Source organism: Carcharodon carcharias, chromosome 17 (assembly GCF_017639515.1).
Source record: "Carcharodon carcharias isolate sCarCar2 chromosome 17, sCarCar2.pri, whole genome shotgun sequence".
Classification (NCBI taxonomy): Eukaryota; Metazoa; Chordata; class Chondrichthyes; order Lamniformes; family Lamnidae; genus Carcharodon; species Carcharodon carcharias.
Genome location: NC_054483.1, coordinates 90,563,211 through 90,576,197, shown reverse-complemented (window position 1 = coordinate 90,576,197; position 12,987 = coordinate 90,563,211).

Sequence of the window (12,987 nt, the reverse complement as noted above, 5' to 3'; positions counted from 1 at the left end):
CGCCAAAATAGGTGGGAAAGTAAGCTGCAGTGAAGAACTAAGAAATTTACAAATGGATATGGGCAGACTAGGTGAATGAGCCAAAATTTAGCAGATGGAGTTTAACGTGGATAAGTGTGAGGTTATCCATTTTGGTTGGAAGAATAAAAAGGCAACTTATTATTTAAATGGAGAGAAACTTCAGAATGATTCAGTGCAGAGGGACCTGGGTGTCCTCACGCATGAATTGCTGAAAGCTAATATGCAGGTACAGCATTTAATAAGGAAGGCAAGTGGAATTTTGGCATTTATTGCTAAAGGAATAGTGTATAAAAATAGGGAGGTGTTGTTGCAATGGTATAAGGCATTTGTGAGACCGCACCTGGACTACTGTGCACAAGTTTTGGTCCCCTTACTTGAGGAAGGATGTAGTTGCATTGGAGGCGGTTCAGAGGAGGTTCACTAGATTGATTCCAGAGATGCGGGGCTAGTCTTATGAGGAGAGATTGAGCAGTTTAGGCCTATACTCGCTAGAGTTTAGAAGGATGAGAGGAGATCTAATTGAGGTATATAAGATGCTAAAGGGGATAGACAAAGTAGATGTGGAGCAGATGTTTCCCCTTATGGGGCATTCTAGAACGAGAGGCCATAGTTTTAGGCTAAGGGGTAGTAGATTTAAATCAGAGATGAGGAGGAATTACTTTTCTCAAAGGGTCGTGAATCTGTGGAATTCACTACCTCAGAGTGCAGTGGATGCTGGGACGCTGAATAAATTTAGGGAGGAGATAGACAGGTTTTTAATTAGTAACGGTTTGAAAAGTTATGGGGAGAGGGCGAGAAATTGGAGTTGAGGCCGAAATGAGATCAGCCATGATTGTATTGAATGGCGGGGCAGGCTCGAGGGGCTGATTTGCCTACTCCTGCTCCTAGTTCTTATGTTCTAATGTTATGTTTTTATGCTCTAACTAAGGCCCTGTACTACTGTAGTACCAATTCCCTGCTTTTATACCAGAACCCTCTTACAATGAACGCAAACAATCCACTTACCTTCCTAATCACTTGCTGTGCCTGCATACCAGATAAATTCTCATGTGTGAAACAAATATGACGAAGTATCACAGATATTCAAAATGACAGAATTAGCATTAAGTCCCTGTGAGAAATGATGCTGTGATAAAATTCTTTTACAAAAAAGAAATGAATTCATTTGGATTTGTGTTAAATGTTGAAGTATTCTGAGTAGAAGATAGATTCCTCTGAGTAGAAGATAGATTCCTCCAGTAGTAAGGTTCCACATTGATTCTTTGGTATCTTCCATATAATAATCTTAGATATCAGGCTGCAGACACTGGCTTTCAGCATCATCTCCTTGCCTGCATCCTGGGGAATTATTCCTTTTAGTGCTCTCTACACATCTGGTGGATTGGAACTTGTCGAATCCTCAAAATTAGTGTGCGACTTGCAATCTAATTTCATTACAAAGAGGGTGTCAAAGAATTCTACATGCTGCCTTAGTGCTCTGACCAATATTCTGTAAAGGAGAGCATATCCTTGCCATTAGTACAATATAATTAATATTTCCACTTGCCCACTGTGACTCATGTAGGACTTTATGACTCATCAATTATCCGTTTTCTTCACTGATTACCATGGTATCAGATGGCTGGCCCTAAAGGAGACCAGGATGGTGCAGTAGATACTATATCTCTCATCCATTAAATCTGAACCATATCTACCCTCTCACTGCAAGCTATGGAGCTTTTATGAGAATAGAGTTTAGGTAGTCAACCTAATTCTTAGCAGGTCTAAATGAACAGCACAAAACTAGCATGACCTCTTCCTTCCACAGGTCATAACGTAGTCTGGTATGAAAAGTGGAAAATTTTATACTGATGCGGTAGGCATGATCTCTGGGGTAGCTGCATTTAACCTTGTTCTGTAAACTGACCCAAGAGTGTTCAATGTTGACACTGGGATCCTTAAGTGGTAAAGACTTTAAGTTTGTCTGCTTCTCTCTGTTGTAATTTGCTGCTATTTTTTGACCTGTGAGTTGTGGAAAAGATCTCCCTTCTTTCAAATTTGGCTTCAAATTCCTGGACTCCTATTCTCATCAGGAAGACATTTCTGCTCTGGATGACACCAGTTCTCCCATTGGACCCAACTTTTGCCTCTGATTTGCCGCTGGTTTCCGAAGAAGTATTTTTGAACAGACTACTGCCTTTCCCCCACCACTGCACTGATTGACAGACTTCTATATCCTGCTGAGGCTGTGAGTGGCCACAGATTCTACTGGTTTTTCAGCTTCAGTCTGTTCTTGGCCAGAATATCCAGCACCCACCCAGCCCCTACTCATAACTCCCTGCCTCTCCACCCGCACCCCAGGGCTGGAGAACAATCTCCTTCTGATTTTGGATTTTATGGTGTCCTCCAACATTGTCATCAGCTTTCTGATCTGCAGCTGAGTCTGTACACCTCCTGAGTCTTCATTCCTATGAAAACACTTCCATCAGAGCATACTCCAATTCAAACAGCTTCTGAACTTGACTCACTTCACCTTCTCCAACTCGGACAACAACTTGTTATGCTGCATGCTGATTCCATCCTACCTAAGTCATTCTTATTCCACCACAGGACCTCTGACTTTAACTCTGCACAGGTTCCTATCATCACCATCTACTTACTATTTATTATTATGGTTTTATGTCCTCACTAGACTTAAGTAACTTGAGACTTCTATGTCCATTCGCATGCACATTTTGGCTACGCTTAGGACCCAAGTCCATCAATTAATCTCCACTTTTGCTCTTTCATTTTTCTCTTTACCCCTCCAAGACTGCCTTCTGTTGGTCTGTCTCTTTTCGTACCCCCTCTGTTAGGTACCATGCCCTCTCAATTCCTTCCTCAGCCCTTCAGTACTCCTCAATTTTCCTGCTTTCTTGCCACCATCCCACGCTTAATCTCTCTGTTTCACAAGCATAAGCTTCCCCCTGTGCTTTTCTTGGCATCCTCCTATGGGCTCTTCAAGGCACTCGGTGCTGCCTCATTTTGCCAGCAATTGTCCCATCCCACCCTCTCATTGGCCTTTCCACCCAGTGCACCTACTGGGGCTAACCGTGTAACCTTCCACCCTTCGTCTTTGATGAAGCCTCCCTGCCTGGCTATACCTTCTACCACTCGCCTGTTGAGACTGCCATGGTGCCATGGTAGCACTTGTCACCTTGGCCTGATCCCCTACTTCTCAGGCACTTTCTCCTCCTTTAATCATCTCACTTTGTTCCACCCCTTTTGCCTCTCTTTCAAAATATTGTTTGCTACCCCACCCTCCCAAGTACAAGGAAAATGTTATCACCGAGATTTCTTCACTGCTTTCCTCCCTCTTCACCGAATGACTTTTCATCCTCGATGATTACAACCTCCATTTCAACTCATCGTATCCTCTTTCCTCTGAGTTGACTGCTCCCTTATTCTCCCTAAATGTAAACGCCCCAACTCATATTCGCAGCCACCCCCTTTTGATCTCACCATCTCTCATGGTCTTGCTACTCCCATAGTTTCAATAACAGATAAGGCCATCTCTTATCACTTCCTTGTATTGTTCATCACCCACATCCCCCCTTCACACCTCAACTCTACCTCCTTCCTTATCTGTCCCTGGAAAAAGCCATCCCCCAATTACAACCCAGAAGGGAAAAACAGTAAAAACTGGGAAATAAGAATACTGGTCCAAACTACTCTTGTATACCTTAAACTGGAACACCAGTAAAAACTGGGAAAAGGTGTACGAGCCCAAACTGTTTTTTTTCCCTTCTGTGAACTGCACTTTCAAAATTCCAACTAGTTAGCCCTGTGTTTGCCAAAACATTTCTTTATCTACTAAATTATTTGACCACACCCTCACCTACACTATAAATGTCTCATCCCCCAATAAAGCCATTACTTTTCCCCACCCTGGTCATTTCCCCGGTACATCCCTCATCTCCACTCACTTAAGTCCCAGAGACGCACACTTGAAAGTATATGGCAGGCAACTAGTTTTGCCATTCACCACCAAATCTGACTGGATCGCTTAAAACACCGTCAGGTTCTGCTCTCACCTGCTAAAATTCTTCACTATTCCATTACCATCCTGGAATATAAAGATGACCCTCAGCTTCTTTTCTCTACCACAAACTGTTTTTGTATCCCCTCTTCCCTGTCTCCTCCACTCTCATCTCCATCAACAAGTGAGAGGAGCTCATGGACTTCTTTGTCACTAAGATTGAGACAATGCAGTTCAGCTGCCACTGATGCGTCCCTCTCTTCCTAGCCCACCTGGCCGAACTTTCTTTAATGTCCCCCAGTGACCTCCCCCTCCCTCCCCCGCCTAGTTCTGAAGTTGCATCTTTCTCTAGTTTCTCTCCTATATCCCCTCATGCCTTCTCTGAGCCCATCATGTCCGTGAGACCCTCCTCCTGTTCCCTTGATCCTATTCCCATTAAACTGCTGATCACTCAGCTTCCTCTCCCGGCCCTTATGTTAGCCAATATTGTAAATGGTTCCTTCTCTTCAGGTGTTGCCCCTCTCTCCTTTAAATCTGCCATCTCCTCAAAAAAACAACCCTTAACCCCATTGTCCTTTGCACACTACCATCCCATCTCCAACCTCCCTTTCCTCTCCAATATCCTTGAATGTGTTATCACCTCCCAAATCCATTCCCAACTTTCCTGCAACTCCAAGTTTCAGTTGCCTTGAACAGGTCCATGCCCTGGTACTGAAACAGTTCTTAGCAAGATCACAGATAACATCCTATGTGACTACGACAAAGGTTAACTTCCCCTTCTTATCCTTATCAACACGTCTGCAGCCTTTGATACAGTTACCCATACCATAATCCTCCAAAGCTTCTCCACTGTTGTCCTGCTGGGTGGGACACTCTCACCTGGTTCCATTCTTATTTATCTAATCTGAGAATCACTCGCAATGGCTTCTGTTTCTGCACTTGCACTGTTGCTTCTGGTGTCCTCTTGGCCCCCTTCCAATTCCCTTCTGCATGCTGCCCCTCGGCGACATCATCCAAAGGCACAGCGTTAATTTTCACATGTACACTGATGACATCCAGCTCTACCTCACTGCCACCTATTTCAACTCCTCCACTGTTGCTAAATTATCAGACTGTTTATCCAACTTTCAGCAGAATGAGCAGAAATTTCCTTTAGTTAAATATTGTGAAGACTGAAGTCATTGTTTATGGTACCTGCTCCAAACTCTGTCCCCTAGCTACTGACTCCTTCCCTCTCCCTCAAAACAGCCTAAGATTAAGCCAGCCTGTCTACAAATTTAGTGTCACATTCAACCCCAAGGTGATCTCACATTCATACCATCACTAAGACCGCCTATTTCTACATCCATAACCTCAACCGACTTCGCCCATCTCAGTTCACCTGTTGCTGAAACCCTCATGCATGCCTTTGTTACCTCTAGGCTCCGCTATCCCAAAGCACTTCTGGCTGTTCTCCCACATTCTGCCCTCCATAAACTTGAGGTCATATAAAAGTCTGCTACTCATGTCTTAACTTGCAGTAAGTCCCGCCGTTCCCCTTTCACCCGTGTGCTCGCCGAACTACACTGACTTCAGGTCAACCAACGTTTTGATTTTAAAATTCTCATCCTTGTTCTCAAATCCCTCCATGTCCTCATCTATGCCTATGCCAGTTCCTCTACTCTCACAACCCTCTGAGATATCTGAACTCCTCTAATCCTGGCCCCTTGTGCATTCCCAATTATCATTGCTCCACCATTGGTGGCCGTGCCTTCATTGCTCCACCACTGGTGGCCATGCCTTCAGTTGCCTAGGCCCTAAGCTCTCTCATTCCCTTCCTACATCTCTCCATCTCTCTACCTCACGTTCTTCCTTTATGACACTTCTTAAAATATACCTCTTCGACCAAGCCTTTGGTCATCTGACCTAACTCTTCCTTTCCATGGCTCAATTGTTTATGATGTTCCTGTGAAGTGTCTTAGGCCATTTCATTATGTTAGAGGGGCTTTACAAATATAAGTTGTTGTTGTTCTGGCACAAATACCCCTCAATATGATAAGCACAAAGTTAACAGAAAAAATCCTACTAGCCATGAGATGATCTCAATGTAGATTATAGATGAAAATACTCAAAAATCAGGAGTGACAGAAATAAGGTGACTTGCAGGTAAACTTTAGAGCAGGACATAACTATTATGCACTTGCTGTTAAATTCTGTTTATGTATCTCAAGAAATATAATTGTGTATGTTTTAATTTGTAAAATATTGATTTCTGTTGCTTTACTTTAAAATATTGAAAGTAGGTTAATCGCTTTAGAACAACATGCTGTGACAGAAGGTTACGTGACATCATAATGGCCTGTGTACCCCTTTATATGTCACTGATTGTTAACTACCATTCTATCACAGGAGGTGGCTGAAGACTGTTGATAAGTTTTTAAAGCTATTAACATGAAATGGATGATTGAAAATGTAAAAAAATTATTCTTTGTCACAGAATTCAATCAGAATTACAGTCAATAATGTTTCATATTCCCTGTGGCTAAGACAATTGCAGTAAATAATCAGAAAAGAAAGAACCAATCTTAGGATAAAAATAAATATCAGAAGAATTCAATATGCCCCCAAGGAGCAATGAACAAATAAGGAAAATGCATTGCCTGGAGTGTGTAGCTTTATACACACTTGACTTTAATAGTAAAATAATGTAGCAGGACACAGCTGTTTGTGACTGGTTCAGCTGATAAATAAAATAGGATCATTTGCATCCAGTTTATGGATGCTGTGAATGCCCTTAGAGCTCAAAATGACATCCCCATCAAGCACTCACACTTTTGGGGCAAACTGCAGCAGGTGCCATTTTGGTGAGGTTTCTATGGTGCATGCAATGAGTAGCCACTGGAAAATTGCAGAGCAAGCAGATCATGATGTCAACTGGTACACAACACTGATTTGATACCAGTGGTACAAATTTGGAGCTCAACACTCAGCTAATGTCCTCACATAACCCCTCACAGCTGAACACTGGCAGCAGGAAGGAGCCTTTCCACCAGTGCTATTTAAGGGATCATCACTACTTTCAGGTTAGCTATTGGTTCATTTCTCCCGGCTGTTGCTTAAGTGTTTGGTGTTTTCTGTAGTTGTTTATAGTAGCAAAAGTCTACAAGGAGTGGAGTGGCACGTATTGAAGGCTTTTTGCTGACTTCAAAGCTTCTCCACAACCAGACATGGACCTAGGCATTCCCCTTGGAATGCGGTGTGATTTGAAGGATAAGTAGATGGCTGCAAAACAGGATAAGCTACTGGAAGAGGAGGCAGGAGAAAGGCTGTCAGCAAGAGGCCATTTGCAACCAGGATGTATAGGGAGGCTCTGTATTCCACAAAATATGACTACATATCATTCTCTCTTGCCAGAGTTCAGCAGGCAGAATGAGCACACAGGGTGACTGGGATTACAGACTTTCTCATGGTGCAGGATGCCATCTACCACAAACATGTCAACTTTCCATATTACAGAACCAACAGGAATTCCACTGCCTCAGCGTTCAGCTGGCGTATGATCATAGACAATGAATCATACAGATCAATGTCCAGTATTATTTTGTGGCAGTCTGCCATGCCAACTGCATTTGAACTAGCAAACAGACGACAAGAGCTAGCCACTGATGACATAGTTATAACTCCAGTGCACAACCCCCACATACCTGTGCAGCAGGCATACAGTGAAAACCATGTTGCCACACAACATGTGATAGAGCAGACCATTGTGCACTGAAATAGTACTTCTGCCATGATGGACTGCAAAGGAGGAGTTCTGCATACTCGGCAGAGCAGCTGTCAAGATTCATCATGGTCTGCTGCTGCTGGCCAATCTTGCCATTATGAGGGCATAGCCTTTGCCTCCAGCTATATGGCAACTGGCTGAGGCACAGGAACATGAAGACCATGAGGAGAAGAAACTTGTGGAGGAGATTGTGGAGCAGCAGCATGAGGAGGAGGAGGGAGAAGGAGAATGGAGGAGGCAATCACGACAGCCCCTTTCTAGCCAGGCTGTGACTGAAGAACTTATCCAAGTACAATCCCAATAACCACAAGTTCCATACCCTGTTCAACAGTAAGCACACACCTGGCTTTCCCTGTGTTACTGATCTACTTGTTGTCTATTTGGTCACAATGCAAAAATAAAAGCCACCACAAAGGAAAAATTTCAAACCAAATTCATGTATGAAATCAGGTCATATTACATATAAAATTCAATTGTCAGTCTTGTGCATTCCCTTTGTGCTTGTTTTCCATATGTCTTTGTCTGTCCTCATGTTTCTATGCAGCTCTACCTGAGTGGCTGGTGAAAGACTGCTGACTTTCAGTGGGGTAGACTGCAATTGCAGTGCCAGTTTGTAAAGGGCACAGCAGGCAATGACGATGCGTGAAACCCTCTGCGGACTATATTGCAGGGCCCCATCAGACCGGTCCAGGCACAGGGACCTCATTTTCAGCATCCCGATGGTTTGCTCCACCAAGTTGCGAGCTGCAGCATAAGCCTCGTTATACCTTCGCTCTGCTACAGACTGAGGCCACTGCACGGGTGTTGTCAGCCACGGCCTCTGTGGGTAGCCTTTGTCCCTGAGGAGCCATCCCTGCAGCCTCTGTTGTCCCTTGAAGGCTTCAGGGATCTGTGACTGACTGAGAATGTAGGAGTCGTGGACATTCCCTGGAAACCATGCGCAGACTTGCAGGATGCGTCGCACACCAGCTGCACATTCAGGAAATGGAATCCGCTAAATGATAGTCATATCACAGCTGGTTCCTGCGAATGTGAAATTGAGCAACAGTGTGTCTTTATCGCTGCTGTCTTCTTGCTATTCCTCCACTGCCCAGTCAGGTTGCAGTTCTGGGGTACCTTAAAGGTGTAAGGTTGTGGTGAGGGGAGTAGGAAAAGTAAGAGGTGAATGCTTACACTTTTTTTTAATTCATTCATGGGATTTGGGTGTCACTGGCCAGGCCAGCATTTATTATCCATCCCTAATTGCCCTTGTTCAGAGGGCATTTAAGAGTCAACCACATTGCTGTGGGTCTGGAGTCTGGAGTCAGACCAGGTAAGGATAGCAGATTTCCTTCCTTAAAGGGCATTAGTGAACCAGATGAGTTTTACAATAATCAACAATGGTTTCATGGTCATTATTAGGCTTTTAATTCATTTGTAGACTGTAAAATCAGAAGAGAGTGGGAGATAAGGGAGTAATAAAAAGGGTTCCAAATCATTCTATTTAAAATGTACAAAACACACAGGGTGAAATCGTCCCAGGTTTGCACAAAGAGCAGTAGCAGGCAGGTAAAACAATGTCTTACCCGCTGGCTGCAATAACAGCTTTTCACGCCATATTGTCCCAATCCCACAGTATTAATTATGCATTCCCGGGAAACACGCTGCTTCCATGGCGGGTGGGCTCCTTTACAGTTGACCGCCTGTTGTGACGGAGATCTGAGTGTCACATGAGTGCAGTCGATTGCACCCTGCACCTGTGGAAAACCGGATATCTGGGTAAATCCAATCGATCTTGCATCCTAGCTGTCCTGGTCTCTGGCAAAATGCACAGAGTTGACTGCCCTCACAAAGATAACATCCGTGACTTCACAGATGCATTTTGTGGGTGGAGGCTTGTGATATTCCACAAAGGTCACCTGTGGAGCCCTGAAAGGAGCCGCTGACATAGAAATTGAGTGTTGTTGTCACTTTCACAACCACTGGCAATGGATGCCCTCTATGCCCCTGTGGTACCAAATCCTGCATTGGCTGGCAAATGTGATTGACCAGTTCCCTTGACATGCACAGTCTTCGGTGACACTGGTTCTCGGTCATATGCTGGAATGAAAGGTGATGTCTGTAGACCCTGGGTCTAGCTAAGTGCCAACCAATGACAGCTCATTGTGGCTCCTCAGCAGTGTCTGTGAGAACCCCAGCCATTCCTTCTTCCAGAGGGTGCTGCTCCGTCCTCTGCGTAGCCAGGCACCTCTGTCGCTCTCTTCTCTGTTGTCTGCACTATCTGTATGTCACGAGGCATAGAGCTAGTTCACCAGGCTCCAAGCTCATGATAAACTCTTCCTGCAGAACGAAAGAGAGAGCGACACGTGTGTTAGCATGGGTGTACTAAGAAGCTCTCTTGATTAAGTCTGAAGGCCCTTTAATGCATCCTGGAGAGTGCTGGTCACCACTTGGATGGCCAGAGATTAGTGCACTGCATGGCTGACTGAGACTCCACCCACCTCCTTCCCACTCTACCTGACTGATTGGCAGCAGCTTTGTCCATTGGACTGCATCCTGTACTCTCAGCTCAGATGTAGGCATTCTCCTAACCTGCGCTGCAAGGCTGCACTGTTAGCTTGAACCACAGGGGAGACTGATCCAAACTGGACTGATGACACCAGTGACTGCTCCATGGCCAGCTTTTGCAAGGAGATTGTACAACATCCCCAGTCATGCAATTGTTCTGCAGTCCACAAAAACACTCATTAGTTTGCAGTCTGTGCCCAAAGGGTGAAAAGCACTGGAGCACTTGGTGGCACTTTGATGCCTCTGTTTTGCTTGAGTGGGCAGATAAGCTAGAGGCCCAACTCCAATCATCTCAATGTTGCTGCGCCTGAACTGTCTCAGTTGCAGAGGAATGGTAACTTTATTCAAGGTTTCCCTAATGCGTGGCCACTTCCCTCATCCACCCACACCCACCTCCACCTCCCCACCCCACACGTGCTTGTGTGTTACCTTCAACTGCAGGGCAGCCTTTGCCCCCTCCCCCCAAAGTTGCCTCAACCACAGGGCAGCCTTTGCCATTCCACCCCTAACACACCTCAACCTTGAAGTCCAACAAGCGTCCACTGTGAGCGCTCCATGACGTTACTCCGCAATCACCTCTGAATTCCCCTCAAAGTACAGCCTGTCAGTATACCTTTTATATGCTATTGTGAAACATGTCAGTGTGCAATCACGTCGACGTGGGCGGACGATCCAGTGGGGGTGGGGGTGTGGAGTTGATTCCGGCAGGCAAGCCTTATAATGATATGCTGATTTATTACAATAAGTTTCCCGACATCCGATGGCAAGAAACGCGGCCCACCTTAGACTGGCTGAGTGGACGATTGCAAACTGGTTTCACAACATTGTGAAACTGACTTCTGGCCTTCTCGTATATTGTCCGCTCATGCCCACCGCACATGCCCGACGCCAACAGGCACAGATGATTCCGCCCACAAGCATATTAATCTCTAGAAAAAACTTGATAACTCTGCATTCCATTCAGTGTAGGACAATATATTATAAAATTGACAAAGCTTCACAGTGACAGTTGACTTGTGATTCTGATGAACTTGTTGATATGAAGTAAAGGATTAACACACAAATCACTTACTTTGAATGGGACCTGTACATTCTCAACAATATATTTCCCTCCTACCATTACAGCTGATCCTCACTGAGAATACTGAGTATGTTTGAGCTACAAACTCATTTTTTAAAAGTAGCAACATGGTGGCAAAATGACTTGCTGGTCCAATACTCTTTGCCATGGGAGTGATGGGTGAAGAACTTATATTGTGTGCTCTGAATCTCATCTGCCCCACTAAGGGATATAGAGCTAAGCACAAAGTGGATCCCCATTAGATGTTAGCCCAACAACCTGCAGACAATTTATTCTGGATCAGTGTAGCATATCTCATTGTGTCTGCTGTCAAAAACTCAAGCCTTGCATAATGCCAAATACTATCCCATTTGACTGGGACTGATGTATTGTTTGAGGAGGAAGTGAAGAGATCCAAACGGTTAACAAAACAACAGCAAGATGGAAGGGCTGGGGAAATACGTTTTCAAAAACAATTGACTGCAAATACATGGGTGGATACAATAATAAAGACCTGAAGAACCAACAAAGTCCAATAGCAGTAAGTGTTAACATCTTTGACTCAGACCAAGCAATGTGTTGGCAAATTGGTGAGAAATTCTGTTTATTTCACTGTAAACTGAAATCTTATATTTGTTAATATTACAAGAAACATTATATAGAATTACTGGCCTTGTAAAAATGACGTTAGGCAGTTAAAACGCATCACTTTATAAAAGGTCATAAAAGCTTTCTGTGATCTTATGACAGGAATTGTAATCAAATGAAAACCAACTGTTGTAAGAAAGTCAGCAATGCAACCATACCAGATACAGTTGCTGATGGTGACATGCCAAAGAAAAATTAAATAACACCTTTAATTGCAAGCAGAGTTCTTTGGCTTTCAAGTCATGCCACAGTGTACACAGAGCAGTCCTTCAGAAAAGTCTAAGTTTTCCATTCCATATCATCAGAACTTCACCTGTTTTGAGCAGCCTCTCTGCAGCCATATTTTCTGATAATTCATTTCTTCATTGGCCAACAATAAAAGTACTGTCCCTTTAAATAACAGTTGTTGCCCTGTAAGAGTCATGATTGCAATAATTTTCCACCTTAGAGTAACCTTCCATCAATAGACCTGCAGTCTAAATGGACACATCATTAAACGATCAGGAAATAATGTGAGGTCAGCTTTGTGTGTTTTGGCTGAGTGTAAAGTAACTTTGTCATCAAGACAGTGAAATATGCCCTAAAATATGTTATTAATGTTCATTAATCTATTAATGTTCATTTTCAAGGTACCTTTAGCAAAACTAGCCTTCACACCTAGACCTAATTCATTATCAGCTTTTTGCCTGAAATCAATAAAGTAACAGCATTTTCAACATACTATGGCTTTTACGTGAGTACGATTGCGGAAGAAGCCAAGTCAGGTTCTTGTCTATGGTGAGTTTGAACCAGTGTCTATGAAGAAAGGAAATGAACTGAAAAAAGGGAATGCCATAAAGTGGAATGGTGATTATGTTCAGGATGTTGTTGCAAAAACAGTGTTTTTAGGCAGGTCAATATCCTTGAATAATTTGTTCCAAAAACTTCTGCTCCAAATGGACTGAATGGCCT